Consider the following 24,397-nt stretch of genomic DNA (forward strand, 5'->3'; position numbering starts at 1 on the left):
TCTGCTGTTGGAGGGGCACTAATAAACAAAAATTTAGATGAAGTCAAAGATATCATTGAAAGTGTGGCTCTTAACCACCACAAGTGGACATTAGAGAGAAGTGGGAGCTCCTTCCTTGGAAACCCAATGAAGGTATCAGGCAAATTTGATGCTGATACATTTACACTGATGTCAGCAAAAATGGACACCTTAATAAGGAAGCTCAAATCAATGGGTATTGGTACAATAAATGCTATTGTAGGAATATGTGACTCTTGTGGAAGTATGGAACATGCACAAGACGCTTGCTCACTTGGGGTCATCTCTTCTCAACTTGAACAATTTGAGCAATGTGGTGCTATAACTAGTTTCAACCCAAGGCAAAACATCCCGTACTTAAATACATATAATTCGGACTGGAGAAACTATCCAAATTTTTTCTATAGAAATAATCAAGACCAGGGGCCATCTATGGGTCAAAGGTAGAGCTATCAATCAGGGGCAAAAACAAAGCTATCCAGAGCAACAATAACAACAAGACTATCAACATTCTTGATTTGAAAAGTTGCTTGAGGAAGTTCATGCGACATAATTAGAAATGAAAAATGATATCAAGCAACTCACTCAAAGTATGGAAAATTTTGAAAAACAACAGAAGATTCTTGATAGCCAAATAGCACAGCTAGCTTCGTCATCCTCAAGAGCATTAGGAGTTTTTTTAGGGAAATCAGATGTAAACTTTGTTGAGCATTGCAATAGAATTTAGCTTCAAAGCGGACGGACCGTGGGAGATCCCCAAGTGACTGCCCCAACGAAGGAATTGACATTTTTGGAGAGTTGTCTCCTTCCTCATCTCATTTAAGTGGCACACAAGAAAGGAAGAGATTACTGAGAAGGTTGAAGAGCTTCCTCCACCAGTAACAAGTTAAACAATTCCTTTTCCCTAGAGATTAGCCATCACCAAAAAGGATGAAGAATTTGGAAAATTCATGGAAAAAATTTTAAAAAAAAAACTCTACATTAAGGTCCCATTAATAGATGCATTGTACCAAATGCTAAAATTTACCAAATTTCTTAAAGAGACTATGTCCACAGATGGAAGAAGGAAGACTATGAGACCATAACACTAACTAAGGAGTGTAGCATGCTATTTCAACACAATGCCCCCAAAGCTCCAAGATCCGAGTAGCTTTTCTATCCCTTGTAAGATAGGGATCACTAGTATTGAGAATGATTTTGGTGATTTGGGGGTGAGTTTTAGCCTCATTTCTTATTCAATTTGTAATAAATTAGGTCTCAATGACTTTAAACTCATTTAGGTACCCTATGGATATCGTTAAAGATGTGCCAGTAGAGGTGGGTGATTGTATTATACCCACCAATTTTGTTGTACTTGACATGGAGAAGGATCCTAAGATCCCAATAATTTAGGGAAGGACATTCCTCGCCACTATAGGAGCTATTATTGATGTCAAAAATCATAAACTATCTCTAGTGATAGATATGGAAAGGTTGGAATTTGACCTATCTAAATCTCCTAAACATGTCTCTCTTCTTTTAATTGACTCTAGCATGGTAGATATATGCCAAATTGATTAATGGAATTTCTATCCTCACAGGAGGCCGCCAGACATTGAACATAACCTAGCAAGCATTAGGAGAAGGCCCCAAATAAAAATAAAAAATATATCTGCCTGGCAAGAGGCTAGATGAAGGAGGGAGCTTGAGCACCCACCATCAGAGGAAAAATCCATCCCTCTGATTACATAGCTCTAAAATGAGCTTAGATGAGGTCGAGCTAAAGACCTAAAATAAGTGCTACTTAGGAGGCAATCCAAGGATTTTTTTTTTTTCATTTTATTGCATTTTTCTTTCTTTTTTAGTTTATCTAATGCACTTTTATTTTTTTTTTCATATCTATTGTGCCTTTCACGTGCTAGCCATGATCCTCCCATGGGTGTGGAGGCACCGGTAAAGACAAAAAGGAAAAAGGACATGGAAAAACTAAACAACACACACATCTCAAGCCCCGACCATGTCTACTCACCGAGAACAACAGAGCATGGTCGTGTCATTTGACACGGCTATGTTGAAGGGATTCAAGCCATAGTCGTGTCATTTGACATGACCTTTTAATTAGACCAAGAAGAGTCAAGGTGAGGTCGTGTCAAAAGACATGGCCGTATGGTTTTGGCAAAGGGTATTCAAGTTGCGTTCGTGTCATTTTGCATAGCCATGTGCAGGGCTATGCTTTGAAAAAAAAAATGTCCGCCAACACCCCTATCCTCTCTACTTCCTCAATTCTCTCTTCTTCTTTCACACCCAACTTCCCTCTCTCCTCAATCTTAAGAAAAAGCCAACGATCCTCCTCTTCCTCTTCATCTCCATCTCAATCTTCACCTCAAAGATTCTCAAATCTCTTTTCTCCAAGACTTAGATCTAGATCTAGGAGTCCTCTCCTCCTTCCCTAAGATTTCCTCTCTTCTCCAAGATCTTCTTCTCTCTCTCAAGATCCCTTTTCATTTCTTCAAGAACACCCCTTTACCTCTTCAATAATCACTCTCCCCTACATGTCTTTCAATCATGTCTAACATTTTAAAGAGAATCCACTGGGAAAGTGGAGGATCTAGCAGAGGTGAAAATCCAAAGACTGGCAAACAGATCTCGCACGATGAAGGTAATGATAACAAGTATGGTGTTATTTTTAGAAATAATGATCAAAAGTCTAGATTTCATTCTCTTGCTACCTAGAAATTGGTTTCCACTAGATACTTGTACCCTACTACTATGGAAGTCTTAGGGATTAAAGAGGACATAGATTGGTTAATTAGTATCTTTGACTGGAATGACATGATGTATTCACACCAACCAACTTACCACCGCCTTACCCTTGAGTTTTTGAGCTCAATGGAGACCCATTTTTCTCCAATATTGTTTAATATATTGAGAAATATCAGAGAATGATGAATGATTTATTAGTAGATTTCCTTAGGGGTGTTTTCATTGGTCATTTCAATTTCATTTTGCTTATCTTCATGTCAGTTTTTACTTTGACTGTAATTTTTCTTTAGTTGTTTTGATAGTCTTGTTTGCCATTTTTATGGCATTTTGAGAATATTAATCTTCACCTTGCTGCTGACTTGTCCAATAGCAAATTTGTTAGCATGTTTATTTCTTGATTCATGCTATTGTGGGAGATAGTGCTAGTATGTTTGGTGAACTTCTTTTCTCTAGCTATATCTAGTATCACGAAGTGAGCATTGTATTGTAATGAAACATATTTGAGGTTTGGCCTGATCTTAGGGATCTTATTTTCACTTTGCTTAAGGTTGAATATAGATAACACTGAAGTAGTCATGATTCATATGATTTGTTAGTGCTTGGGGTTTTCATGATGATTTCTTAGACCACATCTTGATTATTGGATGATGCTCGTATCATGTAAGCTTATTTGGAAAAATTAAAATGTCCCTATAGTTTATAGTTGTTAGTGTTGCATCTAAAGTACAAAAAAAATGATGATAAATTCAAGTGTTGAACAATGCAATCACTTTATAAAAAAAGAGAAAAAAAGAAGAGAATAATGGATATAAAAAATAATTTCACAAGTGGAAACTAGCAAGTTACCCCTTTTAGACCGAGTTAGATTACTGAAGAAATAAATATTATATTTCTCTTGATATCAAGCACGTCTTTGAGATCTTGGGTAGACTATGAAATATGAACCAAGTATGTGATAGGTAAGTTTCTATCACCAAAACACATGAACTCATTTGGATAACAACTTGACTATGATTAAAGATTGAAACTTGAAGAGCTTGGGTCACTTATTGCATTATGCACAAGAACTTATGTTTAGGCCATGCTTAGCTTACTCTACGATCTTGTCCACAAATAAAACTAGTTGATAGAGTTGGATTGGTGCACTATAGATTATGATACAATATATGAGCACATGGATCTAGATTGCAGCATTTTGCTTGAGGACAAGCAAAGGTTCAAGTTTGGGGGTGTAATGTACGTAGATTATATATACTTTTATGCATGTTTTAACGCACATTCACTTGCTTCCTTTGTGTATATTCTATGTATTTTTATCCCTCTTTATCATATTTTAAGCATAATTATTCCCTTTGTCATAGATCTACTCATGTTTGGTTTACTGCTGACAGGATGCATTTTGGAGTGAAAATAGTGTTAAAACGTGTTATAGAGGTAGAAAAGAAGAAGAGCCGAGCCCCGACCGTGTGGCTTTACACAACCATAACTCTACAACCGTGGGCAAGTAGCACACAGTCGTGCTAAAGGACACAACTACCCCACTCAACTAGAGAAGAACCTAGCTAAGGTCGTGTGGTTTCTCATGACCATGCCACTCCACTAGAGCACAATCAAGCTAAGGCCGTGTGGTTTCACACAATCATGCCAAATTTCCAGAGTTGATTCAGGGTATGGTCGTGCCATTGTTGTAGAGAGGCTTCATACCCTATCTATGTCAACTATCATGACCATACCATTTTAGCATAATGGATTTAAGCCTTGGTCATGCCAAAAGGCACGATCATGACACGGGTTGAGTGCAAGCCATGTTCTACTCTATAAAAGGGGGTGTCTCCCCCATGTGTTAGGGAGGAAGGTTCTCCCTCTTGGGAGATCCATCTTGATCCAGGTCTACATTCTTCTCACACTCTAATCGAAGATCTGAAGTCGTATTCATTATCCACCTTGACTCTGGAAGCAAAGGACCATCCGAAGACCACTCGACGTCCTGGATAAGTTTCTTACCCTTTCTCTCTTGATTTTAGTTGTAAGCTTGTAATTTCAATAACTTTGGATTGATTTCATCTTTTTATTGAGTAGATCTCATTGTTCTAGGATTAAGGGAGTAGTTATGATGTGTGATTGATACGTACTTATTGGATTTGCCAATTTCCTTTCCATATGACATTGCTTATACCTTGTATCCATTTGATCTTATGTGTGTATGGGTTGTTTGTGTTTAAATTTTATGTATGATTGAATTATTGTATTATTTTGTTCACTCTATATAGGGGATGCTCTAGATCATATGACTGAGGAGACCTAGTGATAAGGATAACCCTTTAACTGGACATCTAGAGTGTCACCTTGAAAGGTAGGATAATTCTCTACAAAAAAGTATTGAATTAGGCTTAATGGGTTATCTCTATGTCTATGTTATCAAGTGTTTATTCTTAAATTTCCTTACCCAATTCTCAAACCAATTTAGTAATCAGATTCAATTAAACTTTACTATTAAATTATCATGATTTCCTCACTCCAATGAAGTTTAATTCCATCAACTTGTCAACCTAACCACTATTAATTGAACAATTAACCAACATTGGATTCTAATTTAATATTCTCAAATTAACAAAATTTGTCACCCAATTGACCTATAGCTCCTTGTCCGACAACTCATGGCAGGGGGTCTAGTTGATGCTCAGTAGCACCCGTAAGTGATTATGGTGCAGCCAACTATTGTAGACTGTGACAGGAACTGCCGTGTGGGGGAGTGTAACGACCCGCTTTCTACTGGCTAGGCTGTAAGGCCGGACCGTCATATTATGTTGTGCTAAACTATATCCATGACCATCACTAAAGCTAGATGCGGAAGCTGTGCTAATTAAAACTTGGCTAAGCTATTATCATTTCTTTATTTTATGTGTGCTAAGGGGTGTAATCTAACTATTCATGACTACTAAAGATTCTATGCATAACTGTCACCATTCTGAACACTTAAACAACCAAAGTGCAGGAAAGTAATGACATAAAGAGAATGCTATGTTCTAAGTGGGCTAGTTCCCAAACATCGTTATTCCAAGTTCTTTTTTCCACACACACCGTCGTTGCATTGTCCTCCAGCATCTGCTAGTCCATCTTTCTTTTACCTTTATCTGCAGTATAAGGAAAGAGTATTTGTAAGCTTTATGCTTAGTAAGAAACCATCTACCTCACAAAACATGCACACGATGCAAATTATGTTTTTAAAACATGCTATTTGAAATACATTCTGAATATGCTAAGCATGGCATGACATACAACACATAGAAAGCAGAACTGATCATAGAACTATCACATGTATCAATAATGAAAACTAAGCTGAAGCATGAACTGAGCTAAAACTAAAACCAAGCTAGAGCTGAGTTTAAACTGTATACACAACTTATTTGTGAGTTTTGAAAACTATTTAATTATAGATAGATGAAAATACATAATCATGCTGCTGATGGGCCCGACATCTGTACATGCTATGCGCGCATCCCTAACTAGACCCGGGTTTGCAAATCCCGAATCTAGTAGGGTTACTAGGTTATCTGAACCTAGGGACGACTATGGGAGTCCAACCCAATGGATATCTAATCCAGTACAGTGTCATTGCTAAAAGTAAAATACTGAACATAGCTAATATTTCTTGTCTTGCTTTTACTAGGTTATCTAAACCTAGAACTAGGTTGTCTGAACCTAGAGGCGACTGTGAGAGCCCACCCATTGGACATCTAGTCCCATAAAAGCTGTAGCAAGACTACATGAGCTATAAAATGCTTCTATTGCATTTATATAGGCTATTAAAATGCCTAAGGTGGCATTTACCTGAGCTAAGCATTTAATCGAGCACTCGGTGTGCGCTAATGCACACCCTGTGTGCCAAAAACTGCATAAAATTAAACTAATGCCTAAAAATCATACAGAATCTACTTATACTGCAGGTGAGGGGTTTCTTACCTCTTGTTCAGATTTTCTTACAAATCTAATCGCTAGATTTCCGGTGGGGACGATCTTCTCGACGATTCTCTCACGTCTACGTGTTCCTCTCGCTAAGGGAAGCGTCCTCGTATCGGAGTCGTCGCCGGAAGGTGCTCCTAGAGCCCTTAGGCTTGATGCGCTGAGAGAAGGAGGAGGAGAAGGGAGGTTCGGCGGGATTAGGGTGAGGAGAAGAGGTAAGTCACTATAAAAATAAAACTCCTCACTTAATTCCCTATTTATATTAAGGAATTAATTCCCCCCCCCCCCCTTTAACTTAAATAAAATTGTTTCCCTTTCCTTTCAGCACAGCCCTGCTGGGTTCTCCTGGTTACTAGAGTTCACCTTTAAGTCGTAAGACCCAATAGGTCTCGGGTTCAATTCCCGCGTAGGCTATTTTCGTTTTCTATTTATTTTTGCTACTTCCGCTATTCTAAAAATTCCATAAAAATATCCTAAAATTCCAGAAAAATACTAGGATATTTCTAATAATTATTTTGAGAATTTTCAGACGTTACAATCCCTCATACCTTATAAAAAGTTGGTCCTCGAACTTAGATTAACTCTGGGTACTTCTGTCTCATGCTGGCTTCTGTCTCCCATGTTGCCTCTTCTGCTGTGTGATTTTGCCAAATGACTTTTACTAATGGTACCTCCTTGTTCCGTAATTTCTTTACTGCTCGATCTACTATCTGAGTAGGCCGACTATCATAGCTGAGGTCTTCACGGACTTGTACCGACTGGGGCTCAATCACCTGGGTGGCATCTGGGATATGCTTCTTCAGCATAGAGACATGAAATACATTGTGGATAGCTGACATTTCCTGGAGTAGCTCTAGCTCATATGCTACCTTGCCAACTCTTCTGCTGAAAAGGTATGGTCCCACATATCTGGGACTTTGTTTGCCCTTCTTCCCAAAACGCATTACTCCCTTCATGGGAGCTACTTTGAGGAATACTGAATCCCCAACTGAAAACTCTAACGGTCTATGCCGTGTATCAGCATAGCTTTTCTGGCGGCTCTGAGCTGTCTCTATCCTCTGGCGGATCTGCTGTATAGCTGCTGTGATATCTGCTACTAGATCTGTCTGAAGTTCTAGTTCTTTTTGTTCACCACTCTCATACCAGCAGATTGGAGATCTACACCTCCGCCCATAGAGAGCCTCGTAAGGTGCGATACCGATAGTGGCCTGATAGCTATTGTTGTATGCAAATTCTGCTAAACTCAGATATTTGCACCAACTTCCCTTGAAGTCTAGGGCACATGCTCGGATCATATCTTCGAGTACTTGATTTACTCGCTCTGTCTGACCATCTATCTGAGGATGGAAGGTTGTGCTGAATTTTAACTTAGTGCCCAATGCTGACTGTACACACTCCCAGAAGTGTGACGTGAACCTATTGTCTCTGTCTGAAATGATGGTTCGTGGGACTCCATGCAGTCTGACGATCTCCTTGAGATATAACTGAGCTAGCTGTTCCATGGAATAGGATATTCTGATAGCAAAGAAGTGGGCTGATTTAGTTAACCTGTCAACTATTACCCAGATGGTATCAAAACCATTCGTAGTTCTGGGTAATCCCATTATGAAATCCATGGAAATATCTTCCCACTTCCATTCTGGAATCTGGATAGGCTGCAGAACTCCTCCTTGTCTCTGGTGTTCTGCCTTGACCCTCTGACAGGTCAGACAGGTGCTAACATATCTAGCGATGTCTCTTTTCATCCCGGGCCACCAAAATCGTTTCTTTAGATCTTGGTACATCTTGGTGGAACCTGGATGCATCGCATAAGGAGTCCTGTGAGCCTCATCTAAGATCTTCCTCTTTAGTTCGTCCTGATCTGAAACACAAAGTCTGTCACCAAAGTACAATACCCCACTAACGGACACTCTGAATTCTCTGCTTTCTGATTCTGGTAACCCTTGCTTGATTTTCTGAATTTCAGGATCCTGTTCCTGAGCTGTATGGATGTCACCAAGCAGGGTAGATGCTAAGGTCATAGTAGAGAGCTGTCCCACTATGAGTTCGAGACTGAAATCTGTGATCTCCTTCTGTAGGGGCTGTGACATGGCTGCTAGGGATAGTAAGGTAGCACTGGACTTTCTGCTAAGTGCATCTGCTACCTTATTAGCTTTTCCTAGGTGGTAGAGGATGTCTATGTCATAGTCCTTGACCAGCTCTAGCCATATGCGCTGTCGCATATTCAGATCCTTCTAAGTGAAGAAATACTTCTGACTTTGATGATCTGAGTACACTCTACACTGAGCTCCATACAGGTAATGTCTCCAAATTTTGAGAGCGAACACGACTGCTGCAAGCTCAAGATCATGAGTAGGATTGTTCCTCTCATAGTCTTTGAGTTGTCTGGAGGCATAGGCGATCACCTTGCCATTTTGCATCAGCACTGCTCCTAGTCCCAATTTAGAGGCATCACTATAAATGTCAAAGCTGCATGTGTTTTCTGGTAGAGTCAGAATAGGTACACTGGTCAATCTCCTCTTTAGCTCGCTAAAGCTGTTCTCACAGTCCTCTGTCCACTGAAACCTTCTGTTCTTCCTGGTAAGAGCTGTCAGTGGGGAGGCTATCTTGGAGAAATCTTCTACGAACTTTCTGTAATAACCTGCTAATCCCAGAAAGCTTCTGATCTCACTGGCGTTCTTGGGTCTTTTCCAACTACTCATAGCTTCTATCTTACTGGGGTCTACCATGATACCATCCTTTGAGATGATGTGACCCAGGAAGGACACCTGATCTAACCAAAATTCACATTTCGTGAACTTGGCGTATAGCTGGTTCTGCTGAAGGGTCTGCAATACTATTCTCAGGTGCTCGGCGTGTTCTTCCTGAGTTCCTGAATAGATAAGGATGCCATCGATGAATACGATAACAAACTTATCTAAATATTCTCTGAATACCCTGTTCATGAGGTCCATGAAAGTAGCTGGAGCATTTGTCACGCCAAAGGGCATGACTACGAACTTGTAGTGTCCGTATCTAGTCCTGAATGCTGTCTTGGGTATATCCCCTTCTTTAACTTTCACCTGATGATAATCTGATCTGAGGTCTATTTTCGAAAACACTGCTGCTCCCTTTAGATGATCAAACAGGTCATCAATTCTGGGAAGAGGATACCTGTTCTTTATTGTGACTTGATTCAGTGCCCGGTAATCTATACACAGGCGCATGCTCCCATCCTTCTTCTTCACGAACAATACATGCGCCCCCATGGTGAGTGACTAGGGCGTATGAAGCGTTTGTCAAGCAGCTCCTGTAGTTGCTCATGAAGTTCCTTCAGTTATGCTGGAGCCATGCGGTAGGGTGCTTTAGAGATAGGATTTGTATCGGGAATGAGTTCTATCTCGAATTCAATCTCCCTGTCTGGTGCTAGGCCTGGTAACTCTTCAGGGAAGACTGCTGGGTAGTCACATACGACTCGGACCTCTGCTAGCTGTTGGTCCTTGTCCTGACTGGTACTGACTACGTGTGCTAAAAATCTCATACATCCTGAATCCATTAATCTCTGTGCTTTCATAGCTGAGAGAAACTTCTTGACTTTTCTCTTTGGTTCTCCGACGTATTCAAACTGCACTTCTGCTTCAGGTTGGAATACGACTTTCTATTTACGGCACTCTATAGAGTAATCAGTCATGTCTAGCACTATCAGATCACAAAAGAGTTCTCTGTCTGCTATAATGACTGGCACTGCTCTGAGCCAGTGCGTGGATGACATAATTTCTCCCGAAGGTAGTGTCGTCAGAAACTGACTACTGAGTCCCTCTGAGGGTATCCCTAACTTTTCAGAAAACATCCTGGATATATAGGAATGAGTTGCCCCAGTATCAAATAAGACAGTTGTACTTTGCTGTAAAATAATGATCTGACCTGTAACAACTGTCGAGGCATTCGCTACGTCCTCTCTGGTGAGTGCGTAGATCCTCGCATTGGTCGTAGCTGGAGGGGCTTCTAGTCTGCCCTGGCTGATGTGTGGACCATCTAAAGCGGCCTGCATCTGATGTAGCTGTGCTGGCTGGCCTCCATACTGTATCGGCTGTGGTTGAGGAAGACTTGTCTTGTTCGGGCATTACTTAGCCATATACCCTTCTTGTCCACATTCAAAGCATCCTCGTGTGCCCTTGCGACAAACTCCTGAGTGAAATTTCCCACAAGTATCACACTTGGGATAACTAGGCTGTTTGCTGGCTGGTCCTCCCTTTGGGTAACTCCCTGGTTTGCGCTTGTTGCTGGAGTTCCCTTTCCAGTTAGAGCTGTGGCCCTGTTGTTTCTGAGTACCTGAGCCTCCTTGCCCTTTGATCTCTGAGAGAACTTGCTTCTGCTGCTTGATATTATTCTTGTAGTGCTCGGTGGGCAGAGCACTGCTGACTAGTTCCTCGGTGGTTTGCGGGCTATGAACGCCGCCAGCCACGTTCATTGCTATTTTCGGCCTCAGCATCTTAAGCATCAACCGAACCCGTTCTTTTTCTATGCTGACTAGTTCAGGGCATAGATGAGCCAATCTATTGAATTTCTTCACAGCTTACTCAACTGATAGGTTGCCCTGGTGAAACTCCGTGAACTCGTCGTAGTGGCGGTTTGTGACCCGCATGTGAAAGAACTCCTCGAAGAATTCTTTCTCGAAGTTGGTCCACATCATCTGGTTCACTGGGCACTTCGCTCTAACTCTCTCCCACCACATACGTGCATTTACTGTCAAGCAGAAGGAGGCGCATTTCACCTTTTCATGCTCTGGCCAGTCCAGAAGCTCCATCGTGCTCTCCAGTGTTTTGAACCAGGCTTGAGCATCCCATGGTTCACTGGTGCCAGAGAAGTTCTCGGGCTTGACTCTCTGCCACTAGATCAGATAGGCTTCTCTTCTTGCCTCTGTTGCTGGGGCTACTGGTGCTATAGGCTGGACTGGTGGAACCTCTAAGACTACTGGCATTGCTAAGTTTGGTTCCGGGGTGACTGTGGGAGTATTCTGCTGGTTAGCCTTTAAGGTTGCTATCTCCTGTTGCTGTTCAGCTAGCTGCTGCTGTAACTGAGCCACTAATGTTGTAAGGTCTGGGGGAGGCACTGAACTGCCTGCCTCGTGCTGGGGCTCAGTAGCTGGTGCCCTTCTTGCTGGGCGTCCTCTTGCTATTTCTAAAGGAAGAGAGGACATACATAACTAAAGCATCATGTTTACATAGCTAATACTATCATGTTAGTTACTATCACAGATAAGCATACTTTAGTTATCTACAAAAAGGAAAGCAAAAAACATAACAAAGTGAGAGGTATTCTTACTTAGAAGTTGCAGGTTCAATGCTGATGTGTGTGAAGGAAGTATGGAACTTGGCTCTGATACCACTCTGTAATGACCCGCCTTCTACTGGCTAGGCTGTAAGGCCGGACCGTCACATTATGCTGTGGTAAACTATATCCATGACCATCACTAAAGCTAGATGCGGAAGCTGTGCTAATTAAAACTTGGCTAAGCTATTATCATTTCTTTATTCTATGTGTGTTAAGGGGTGTAATCTAAATATTCAGGACTACTAAAGATTCTATGCATAACTGTCACCATTCTGAACACTTAAACAACCAAAGTGTAGGAAAGTAATGACATAAAGAGACTGTTATGTTCTAAGTGGGCTAGTTCCCAAACATCGTTATTCCAAGTTCTTTTTTCCACACACACCGTCGTTGCATTGTCCTCCAGCCTCCGCTAGTCCATCTTTCCTTTACCTTTATCTGCAGTATAAGGAAAGAGTATCTGTAAGCTTTATGCTTAGTAAGAAACCATCTACCTCACAAAACATGCACACGATGCAAATTATGTTTCTAAAACATGCTATTTGAAATACATTCTGAATATGCTAAGCATGGCATGACATACAACACATAGAAAGCAGAACTGATCATAGAACTATCACATGTATCAATAATGAAAACTAAGCTGAAGCATGAACTGAGCTAAAACTAAATCCAAGCTAGAGCTGAGTTTAAACTGTATACACAACTGATTTGTGAGTTTTGAAAACTATTTAATCATAGATAGATGAAAATACATAATCATGCTGCTGATGGGCCCGACATCTGTACATGCTATGCGCGCATCCCTAACTAGACCCGGGTTTGCAAGTCCCGAATATAGTAGGGTTACTAGGTTATCTGAACCTAGGGACGACTATGGAAGTCCAATCCAATGGATATCTAATCCAGTACAGTGCCATTGCTAAAAGTAAAATACTGAACATAGCTAATATTTCTTGTCTTGCTTTTACTAGGTTATCTAAACCTAGAACTAGGTTGTCTGAACCTAGAGGCGACTGTGGGAGCCCACCCATTGGACATCTAGTCCCATAAAAGCTGTAGCAAGACTACATGAGCTGTAAAATACTTCTATTGCATTTATCTAAGCTATTAAAATGCCTAAGGTGGCATTTACCTGAGCTAAGCATTTAATCGAGCACTCGGTGTGCGCTAATGCACACCTTGTGTGCCAAAAACTACATAAAATTAAACTAATGCCTAAAAATCATACGGAAGCTACTTATACTGCAGGTGAGGGGTTTCTTACCTCCTGTTCGGATTTTCTTACAAATCTAATCGCTAGATTTCCGGTGGGGACGATCTTCTCGACGATTCTCTCGCGTCTACGTGTTCCTCTCGCGAAGGGAAGCGTCCTCGTATCGGAGTCATCGCCGGAAGGTGCTCCTAGAGCCCTTAGGCTTGATGCGCCGAGAGAAGGAGGAGGAGAAGGGAGGTTCAGCGGGATTAGGGTGAGGAGAAGAGGTAAGTCACGATAAAAATAAAACTCCTCACTTAATTCCCTATTTATATTAAGGAATTAATTCCCCCCCCCTTTAACTTAAATAAAATTGTTTCCCTTTCCTTTCAGCACGGCCCTGCTGGGTTCTCCTGGTTACTAGAGTTCCCCTTTAAGTCGTAGGACCCAATAGGTCTCGGGTTCAATTCCCGCGTAGGCTATTTTCGTTTTCTATTTATTTTTTCTACTTCCGCTATTACAAAAATTCCATAAAAATATCCTAAAATTCAAGAAAAATACTAGGATATTTCTAATAATTATTTTAAGAATTTTCGGGCATTACAGGGAGAGAGGAGGTGGCGGCATTGCTCTAAGAGGCAGCGACAGAGGCAATCTTGGGGAAACAAACGACATTGTCTGTAGTGGAGACTGACTTAAATCTCCAACAACCCTTAATTGAGGAGAGGGTCGGTGCTGATCTCGTTGTTGGTGGTGGAGGTGACAAGAGAGGGGCTCGGGAGGAGTAGAGGTGGCGATGAAGAAGGGAAGAAGGGGATCGTGATAAATGAGGGATGCAGCGGTGCAATGGGGAGACCAGTGGCTCTCACAAAGGCCAACTCAATCGACTCTCATGACGGTGGTGGCTGCGGTGTCACTGAATTGACCTCATGCAAAGGGGCAATGATAAGATCGGGAGATAGGGCACGAGAGAAGATATGGGATCAGGAGAAATAAACTTAGGATTTTATATTTATTCTTATATTAATTAATTATAACCGTAAGTTAATGAAATCAATCAACTCCCAGTTTAAGTGATATTCCATACAAGCTCACTCAAAGCCTAATTGACTTACACCCTTAAAAATGTCATTCAAATTCAGTTTAAATCCAAAAAAATTGTTAAAAATTTTATAAGGTTATTTCTTAATTAACACTTATTATTTTATTATTATTTATTTATTGTATCTAATATTCTCCCCCACTAATAAAAATTTAATTCCCAAATTTTCTACTTAAGTGTGATAAGTAACCAACGCCATGTTTAATCAATTCAAATACTGAAGAATCTAATCTCACCTTAAGTGAACATGTGTGAGTGTTGAGCTTGGATCTTTTCTTCAAGCTCCCAGGTTGCTTCATCGTCAATATGATACTACCATCCAACCTTGACAAGTCAAATGGTTTTGTTCCACAACTAACACTCCTTGTGACCTAGAATTCGCACAAGACCTCTTCATAGGTTGCATTTGGCTAGAGATTGACACATCCTTCAGAATATGAGTCGGATGCAACACATACTTTCTTAGCATGGATACATAGAACACATTATGTATACCGATGTTCTTATCTGAAGGATAGGGAGATGGTGCGTTGGCTCTATTGGATGATTGGTTGATCGGCAAAAGTCTTCTTTAGCTGGAAATGGAACCTTCTTCTGATCCTGTACACAATCAAACGATTCGACAAAGCGTTAGTAACCAAAGATCCGTGAAGGGATCCCTGACAAGGCCCTTCGAAGCTCAAGTCAGTACACTTTATGGTAAGTGGGCGAAGTAGAAGAACAGTAGTGGATATGCATTAGAGTAAGTTCTAGATGATGTAAATTGCGTACCTTGCCAATGGAGATAATCCCCATTTATATACCACCTCTTACAACTTTCGAGATCGTGAGGTGGCCCCTTGTGTTATAGTTTGTTAGGTGATGGAAAGAGTACAGTCTAGGTGATCAGCAATGATAGTCCGAGTAATCTTTTTCTACCGATAGATGTACCTCTTTTGTCGCTTATGCCTTAGGCCTTTGCTGAGCTTGTTGAGATATACTATTGTAACGAATCAATTAGTGAGGAAATCCCTAAGGAATATTCTCCCACAGCTTTGATAGTCTATTAGAATATTGTCTACTGCTTGTCTGCTAAATATATCTCTGTCTGTCCTTAAGCTGACCGCTTAATTGGAATGTCTTTCATTGAATCTATTTCAGGCTGATCTTTCATTTAGCCGGGTACTTATAGTAAACTCTATGAAATGAAGCACCTTTAACCTATATTGGTATCAATATGCTCTGTTGGGTGCCAAATACTACAAAGATCTGTTCAGTGACTAGTATGGTGCTCATAGTATGCCAAAGATCTATTCAAGGAACCATATGATAAATTATGTATGTTAGAGTCTTTATTTATTTTAAAAACAATATAACTAAAAAGACCCTTAACTTACCACACGTGTCGGGGACCCAAAACAAAATTTGCAACCTTTACCAGCTAACTTAAAGACCAACATTCAATCAAATAATAAACCTCTCAAACATTGCTGTTAAAGAACCATAATAAAAAAAAGTCTCATCATACATGAACCACCATAACCAACCTAAACCATAGTTTCAAGATCTAAAGAGTTTGAGCAAAGGAAAAGGGAAAATAGAGATACCCACACTTCTCCTCATACATGTAAAGAACGAACTCCACAGAAACAAGAGTCTTCACAGCACTTGATACGAACCCCACCAACAAATATGATGGAACCCAAGACAAAGGTGGATAGAGCCCCAAGAACTAAATGACAAGATTGTGAGTCTTGACCCGTAACCAAGAACTGGAACGAACCAAGTCTACGAAGAAAAGAAATACCACACCCGAGGTGATAAGTTTCGATGGGTTGATTCCACGAGAGTAAACTCAATAAGTTCAGAAAGTCCTTTCAAGAACTAAGAGAGCACACAATCTTATCAAAAACTAAGTTGCCTCATACTAAGATGTCCCTCCCTTATATAATGGGAGTGAACAAGGAAAAGTACAAGATAAGTGCATGCACAATTAGATTCTCAATGTGGCTTGCCTCATGCAAGCTATCTTGGAATCCAAAACAAAATAAATGCATGCACAATTAGAGTCTCAAGTCACATGCTTCATTAAACCATCTAAAATACATAAGTCTTCATGCATGAACGAGTTCCCATGCTTATTAGTGTTCTTCCGTTAAGCGAGGTCGAGTGATGGATGGTTATACCCGATTACGTGGATTAGGCCACAACTAGAAGTTGGGATTATCTTGGTCTCTCCTTGCTCATAGTCTGCCCAATGTTCTTTGATTAGTCCATTTAGTGCTTCCATGAAACGCTTTGCCCGCAATCTTGTAATTGGGCCCTCCGGAAGTGATAACTGATCTCTCCTAGCTTCAGCCCTTGGGAATACATCATTCTTCCCTTCTTGAAAAGGATTTGTCCTCAAATCATCACCTACATCAAACGGGGATAAGTCAGCAACATTAAAAGTATAATGTACTCCATACTCACCTGATAGTTCAAGTTTGTAGACATTATAATTGATGTGCTCTAATACTTGAAATGGGTCATCCCCTCGAGGTAGAAGTTTAGAACGATGTTTTTCTGGAAATTGCTCCTTTCGGAGGTGTAACCACATCCATTCTCCTAGTTCAAATACAATTTTCTTGTGCCCCTTGTTTGCATGTTGCATGTATTGCTGGGTTCTTTTCTCAATATTCAGTCATGCTTGTTCATGAATCTTCTTTACAAATTCGGCCTTCTGCTTACCATCTAAGTTTATATACTCACTTACAACTAAAGGAATCAAATCTAATGGTGACAAGTGATTGAAACCATAAATAATTTCAAATGGAGAAAATTGAGTCGTAGAATGTATACTCCTATTGTAAGAAAATTCAACATGAGGTAGACAATCTTCTCATATTCTCAAATTCTTGTTAATGGCCGCGCAAAGTATAAAGACAAAGTTCGATTGACCACTTCAGTTTGGCCATCAGTTTGGGGGTGACATGTAGTAGAGAACAACAATTTAATTCCTAATCTCCCCTCATAAAGTCTTCCAAAAATTACTCAAAAACTTTGTATCCCTATCAGAGACAATGGTCCTAGGCATCAAAAGAACAACATCGGTTTAATTCTACCCATTTAGCTATATGCCATGGAACTAATTGATAGATCGTTTGAAGCGATAGAGGGGGGGTGAATATAGCTCTTTTTAAAACTAATCTTTTCTTTTATATCAAAGTCGTGCACAACGGAAAGTAAAAAGAGACAGATTGTTTACTTCATTCGGAGCTTAGCTAGACTCCTACTCGATGGCTCGCGGTCCTTGACCGCACCGGTGAGCAAACCACTATAATTCTTCTTTCGAAATTCTTCAAAAAGAAGCAGAACGTACAATGGAGCAAGATAGTATCACCCTACTATCTTTCTTAAATGAATTACAAATACAAGCTTTAAAATAAATTTTACCGACAAATAAAATGGAGATTTAGCTTAAGTCGGCACTTCCGGATGGTGTAGCTTGCTGCACAGATGAAGACGAGACGATTGCAAAGTAGGAATTTTGATCAGAAAAGTTGTTGTACTGGCCTCTGTCTTCGAGTCTGAATTTATAGGTGTACTGGAGGTTTAGTCTACCGATCCCACTGTTCAGTCGACCGAACCCACTCCCTTCCTTCCTAGCTAAAGTTCGAAACTGGCTCGATCTTTTGCATTTACTGGTCTTTAATGATTCGGTCGACCGAGCCCCTTTTTCGGTCGACCGAACAAGCTTTTCCTTGTTTGTCAGAATCTACCGTGATTTTGATTTAATGCAGCTTTAATGTTGATTGGATTGGTCGACCGATCTCTGGGTTCGGTCGACCAATCACCCCTTCTTTCCTTTCCTTGCTGATCGGTGCTGACAAGCTGGCTTTGTTGAGTCACTAGGTTCGGTCGACCGATCTTACTGTTCGTTCGACCGATTAAGCTTTGATCCGATTCTGGCTCAGTTCTGATCTGGACAGACTTATGTGCTGATCTTACTTGTTCGGTCGACCAATCCTCTGGTTCGGTCGACCGATCCAACTTAACCTGCAACACAGATGTTAGACCAAAACAACCTGCAACACAGATATTAGCACAATAGTATAATAATGAGAAATAAAATAACAGTAGAACTGTTCTTGATCTCAACTTGGAAACCTTCTCGGTTTCTTCAGTCGGATCAGTGACCTATGGTTGTTCCCTTCGGGAACCCGACCTCACTGCTGCTCCTCCAGTTTGTTTACCTCAACCTACCTGCCAAACTTTGATCCTCCAGATCTAGTTTGGACTTTTCACTCAGCTTTGATCGGCTCCCCAGGACTTTTCCTTCGATCTTCGGTCCTCCAGACCTCTTGATCACTCTGCCAAGCCTTGACCGACTTAGACTTGCACCTGGGTTCCACAACCTGCTAAGATTTCTCCGCCTAGCCTCCAGCTAGGACTTTCCCGGTTGAGTAAACATCCTACACACTCAGTCAACTTGTTAGATCATAACAAGACTTAACTTGAACCTTTGACAACATCAAAACTCAGGTTTGATTCTGGTGCAACATGCACCAACAATCTCCCCATTTTTGATGTTTGACAACCAAGGTTCAAAGTTAACTTAAAAATAAGCAACAAGTAAATAAACAAACAGTTTAACTTTTAAGTTTTCCCTTTGAGTTAACTAACTCCCCCTGAATTCATTATCTCTCCCCCTTTGACACACATCAAAAATAGGGGCAGAACCAAAAACCAAGTAAATTTTGAAAAGACTTATCAAAGAATTTACTAACATTAAAAATATACTAAATCAAGAATTTCAAAAATTACATGTTGAAAAGAATAAAATTTGAAAGATATTTTGAAAATTAAAACATTTAAAATTTTATATTTTGAAAGTTATAATTTGAATTTTGAAAAACATTAAAAATATTTTTTTTAAAAAACTTTTAAATATTGAAAACACAATTTTTTAAAAAAAATATTTTGAATATCTGAAAAATACTATTTTTAAAAGAATGAATATTAAAAAAATATTTTGAAAAGAATGAATTTTTGAAAAATAATTGAAAAGAATGAATTTTGTAAACAACATTATGAAAAATATACTATGAAATTTGAAAAACATTTTGAAAAAAAAACATTATAAAATATTTTGAAAAGAATAATTTTTTTTTAAATAATATTTTGAAAATAATTTGATCAAAAAAATATAAGCTTAAAAAAAATCTAGTTTTGAAGCTCCTCCTAAAATTGACAAATTCCTAAAGTCCAAGCATGGATATAGAAAAAACTAAGGAAAAATTATCCTTATGATGAAATGTCCAACCCTTGTCCAAGGCTAGCTATCACAAGATAGTAGTAATTTGACTCAGGTTAGTCAATTTGAGTATCTAGTACTAACAGGGTTTTTACCAACTAGTTAACCCAAATTGATCAATATATGTTTTTAAAGCCCAGATTTATAGTGATGCACTGACATAAGCATCTGAAATCTAGGGCTAAGACCTAAGCATCTCACCCATTCTAAGTTTATAAACAAGGGATCCTACTGTGCTTGTAAGATGCTGGCTCCTAAAACTATAGGATCATGCAATTCTATGGTAAGATCTAGGCTATTCAGGAAAATGAAAAATAATTTCAAAGAATTTTGAAACAAAAATTTGAAATGGGGATTTTTACAAAAATAAGTTTGAAAAATAAACTAAGTTATAATTTTCAAAATCAAAGAACCTATTCTACAAAATTTATTAAGAGCTACTAAAGACTGAAAAAACAATAAAGATTAAGCATAGTCATAATCCAAGTTAAGTAATAGATACAATAAGTCATAAAAGATAAATCCTAAAATCACTCATCCTCGTCCTCATCATCTCTCAGATAATCAACAATCCTCTGCTGCTCCTTCTGTAAGGCATCAGTACGGTCCATCATGACCTGACGAAAATCATCAATTTGTCCCTGAAGAGAGCTGTACTGATCATCCATTTTTGTTTCCAAGGAGTCAAAGCGACTAAAAATATCATCTCGCAGACGGGTAAAGAAGTCACTAGTTGGAGGAGGAGGAGGAGCATATGAACTGCTTTGAGGAAAATCAAAGAAGGGTGTCATGGCAAATCCAGGATCAATAACCACAGGAGGAGGCGCAGTAACAGGGACCGGATCATCCTCATTAATAGGGTCGTCGACAGCCGGTGGGATGTAGTATGGATGAGTTCGTTTGTACACAAGCCCTTCAGCGCTAGTCTTAATCCCAGCCAAGGATAATTGCCTAACCCCGACAAGATCAAAGTCAGACAACTCAATCAACTCGCCACGATGAACCCCTACTCCGAGATTGGCAATATAAGTAGTGAGGACATGACACTGAATCATTTGAACCTTAAATGAAGTGTTGTACCCTGAATAGTAAATGATAGATCTGAATACCCAGTAGCCTAAGTCAAAGTCTAGTCTATGTCTAAGTGCGTACATCAAAAAAAGATGAACTGGTCGCAAAACGCCCTGATCTCTAGATGATAAAGGATAAATGCAAGACACGATCATCTTATAAAAAGCGTTGTCTTTTGGACTAAGGGGTACAGTTGACATCTTTTTAGGACGAGGTCCCTCAAAGAAGTCAACATACATGAGGTCTAGAGTCAGATGAGAGAAAGGAGCAGGTAACAGATTTGGAAGGGACGCACTAAAAAAGATATGGTTGACCGAAGGTCGGATCCGTAGAAATCGAAGGAATATGACCATATCAAATAACATATCTCGAGTAGCAACTCTAGTCCAATAATGATGGGGATCAAGTTCACACAGATTATGATAAAACTCAGAACACAAAATAGGATTATATGCATGACGACAAAAGACAACGCTGTCTAGTTGAAAGTGTTGTGTGATGTCTATGACCTCAGGACAGAAAGTTTGATAAAATTGAAGATCTAGGCACCGAGTTCCTATCACTTTAAATTTCTTATTAGGAAAGGATTGACGCAATTCCTCGGTAGAGAACCTATGGTCTTGGCTGGGATTAAGAGAGCTAGCCTCTCTTTGTGCAATAGCTCTACTTTTCTCACTAAAAAAAATAATAATAAAATGTAATAAATAACTTGCGTAAAAATATTAAAAGGAATAAAAGGAAGTTACCGAGGCATTTTCGAACGGAGAGAGGCTGGGATCGGCGAACAGAATAAGAAGTGGAAGAGGAGAGGAATGTGTTGGATGAGTTGGATGGATTCCCTGAATATGTTTATATAGAGGGTGATCGGTCGACTGATCAAGGGTTCGGTTGACCGATCCCTTTATATCACTGTTATTTTCGACCGATGAGACACAGTTCGGTTGATCGAACAACTATTAGGTCGACAGATAAATTCACTTTCGAGAGATAAAGGGTAGGTGAAAATGTAGGTGAACGGATAGAGATTGAAGTTTTCGGTCTACCGAAAAACCGGTTCGGTCGACCGATAAATTGAATTTGTGTGATAAATTCAACGTTGGTTCGGTTTGTGTAACGTTAGTTCAGTCAACCGAACCTTCGTCCGGTCGACGGAACATTTAGAGTTACAGTTTTTTTTTTAAGGTTTAAAATAATTTTTTTAATTAATTTTCAAATAATTTTAAAATAATTTTTAATTAATTTTAAATAAGTTTAAAATAACTTTTAATTAATTTTTAAATAAGTTTAAAATAATTTTTTTAAATAAGTTTAAAATAATTTTTAATTAATTTTAAATAAGTTTAAAATAATTTTTAATTAATTTTTTAAATAAGTTTAAATAATTTTTAATTAAGTTTAAAATAATTTTTAAATAAGTTTAAAATAATTTTTAATTAATTTTAAAATAATTTTTTAAATAAGTTTAAAATAATTTTTAATAAGTTTAAAATAATTTTTTAATTAATTTTTAAATAAGTTTAAATAAGTTTTAATAATATTAAAATAAATTTTAATTAAGTTTAAAATAATTTTTAATTAATTTTTAAATAAGTTTAAAATAATTTTTAATTAAGTTTAAAATAAATTTTGATTAATTTTTAAATAAGTTTAAAATAATTTTTAATTAATTTTTAAATAAGTTTAAAATAATTTTTAATTAAGTTTAAAATAATTTTTGATTAATTTTTAAAAAAGTTTAAACAATTTTAAAATATGTTTTAATTAATTTTTAAATAATTTTTTAAATAATTTTTAAATAAGTTTAAAATAATTTTTAATTAATTTTTAAATAAGTTTAAATAAGTTTAAAATAATTTTTAATTAATTTTTAAATAAGTTTAAAATAGTTTTTAATTAATTTTTAAATAAGTTTAAAATAATTTTTTTAAATAAGTTTAAAATAATTTTTAATTAATTTTAAATAATTTTAAAATAACTTTTAATTAATTTTTAAATAAGTATAAAATAATTTTTTAAAATAAGTTTAAAATAATTTTTAATTAATTTTAAATAAGTTTAAAATAACTTATAATTTATTTTTAAATAAGTTTAAAATAATTTTTAATTAATTTTTAAATAAGTTTAAATTAATTATTAATAAGTTTAAATTAATTTTTAATTAATGTTTAAATTAATTAAGTTTAAATTGGGTTTGATAATTAATTGAATTTGATTAGGTTTGAATAATTAATTGAAAAAAGTTATTGAACCCATGTTAGATTCAAATTTAACTTTGGTTTAATTAAGCAGGCTTCATAAGGATAAGCTTTCAGTTCAGTGGCAAGGCATACGGCCTACTTGGATATCATTAGACCACTTGCTAAATGCTTTCCAAACTATTCCCGCCTTAAAAACTTAATACTAAATTTTGGTCTAACTAGCCCATGTTTGATTGGGGTCGCTTCGGTCAGATCCACTAAGTCTAGTGCAGAAGGTAGAATTCTATATTCAGCCTAGACATGCTTTCGACAAAGTTTCCTTGACGTACTATCATCCCAATCCATTCCGGTGCTATGTTGTTAGGGTTTGGTAAACCTTTTTTCTTCTAACCGTTCTAAGAAGAAATGAACCTAGTCCTAAGTATTGAGTTTTGTTTAATCAAGTTGGTTGGATTGTTTTTCTAATTGCTCCCCCTGAGTCATAGCTTAGATAAGGTCTATCTAAGTAATGGATTTGACTCTTAGGGACCAAGTAGTGGTTTGGTTTAATTGGTTTGGTTAAGTGTTTTGTTTGAACCCATGCTTGGACTTGACTTCTTACATTTTGACTGATTTGGGACATGTATGATTTGTTTGTTTTGTTCGGTTTATAGCCAATTCCCGATTTGTTCTACACAGCTCGTTGCGAACCAAGTACCATATTTAGACACTTGGATCCCATTTTGAACTTTTCCATCGTTTTCTTGAGTCGCTCGACTTGACCTTTCAAGTTAAAATTTTCTTCCTCAAGTTTTTCAACTTGAGTCGAAGTTCCGACTTGAACTTGGTTAGTCGAGTCACTCAAGCTAACTTGTTGCTTAAGGTGGTCTATTTCCTTAAGTAACAAGTTATTTTGTTTTTCCGATTTTGCTAAATTTTTAAACTAACATTTAACTACTTTAAGCAAATTTGCCTTAGAATAAATTGTTACCATATTAGGATCTCTGGATCCGCGATCTTCCTCGGATTTGATGTTGTTCTCGAATTCGTACTCTTCATCTGACTCGGAGTCGGAATCTTTATTTCTTGCCATAAATGCAAGATGGCTCGAGTGCTTCGTTTGTTCCGCGTCGGATCCGTCGGAAGAAGTTTCGTCCCATGTTGCTTGAAGTGCCTTCTTCCATCTTGTCGATTTGGATCTTTCTTCATTTCGATTTGGGCATTCATTTTTGAAATGCCCCTTCTTGTTGCATCCATAACAAATCATTTCTGATTTGTTTTGGATCTGGTTCGGTGGAGTCTTTTTGGTGCTTCTTCTAAACTTCTTCTTAGTCAACAACTTTCGGACCATGTTGACTAATTCTTCTTCGTTTGTTGAGTCTGAGTTTGACTCGCTTTCAGACTCGATCTTCATTTTTGATTTTGTCTCCTTGCTCGCCCCTGCATACAAAGCAACACCTTTCTCGCCATGGCTCATGTTAGATTGCTCATGTAGTTCTAATTCATAGAATAACTCATCTAACTTAAGAATTGAAAGATCT

This window comes from Zingiber officinale, chromosome 8A (genome assembly GCF_018446385.1).
Source record: "Zingiber officinale cultivar Zhangliang chromosome 8A, Zo_v1.1, whole genome shotgun sequence".
In the NCBI taxonomy this organism is placed as follows: domain Eukaryota; kingdom Viridiplantae; phylum Streptophyta; class Magnoliopsida; order Zingiberales; family Zingiberaceae; genus Zingiber; species Zingiber officinale.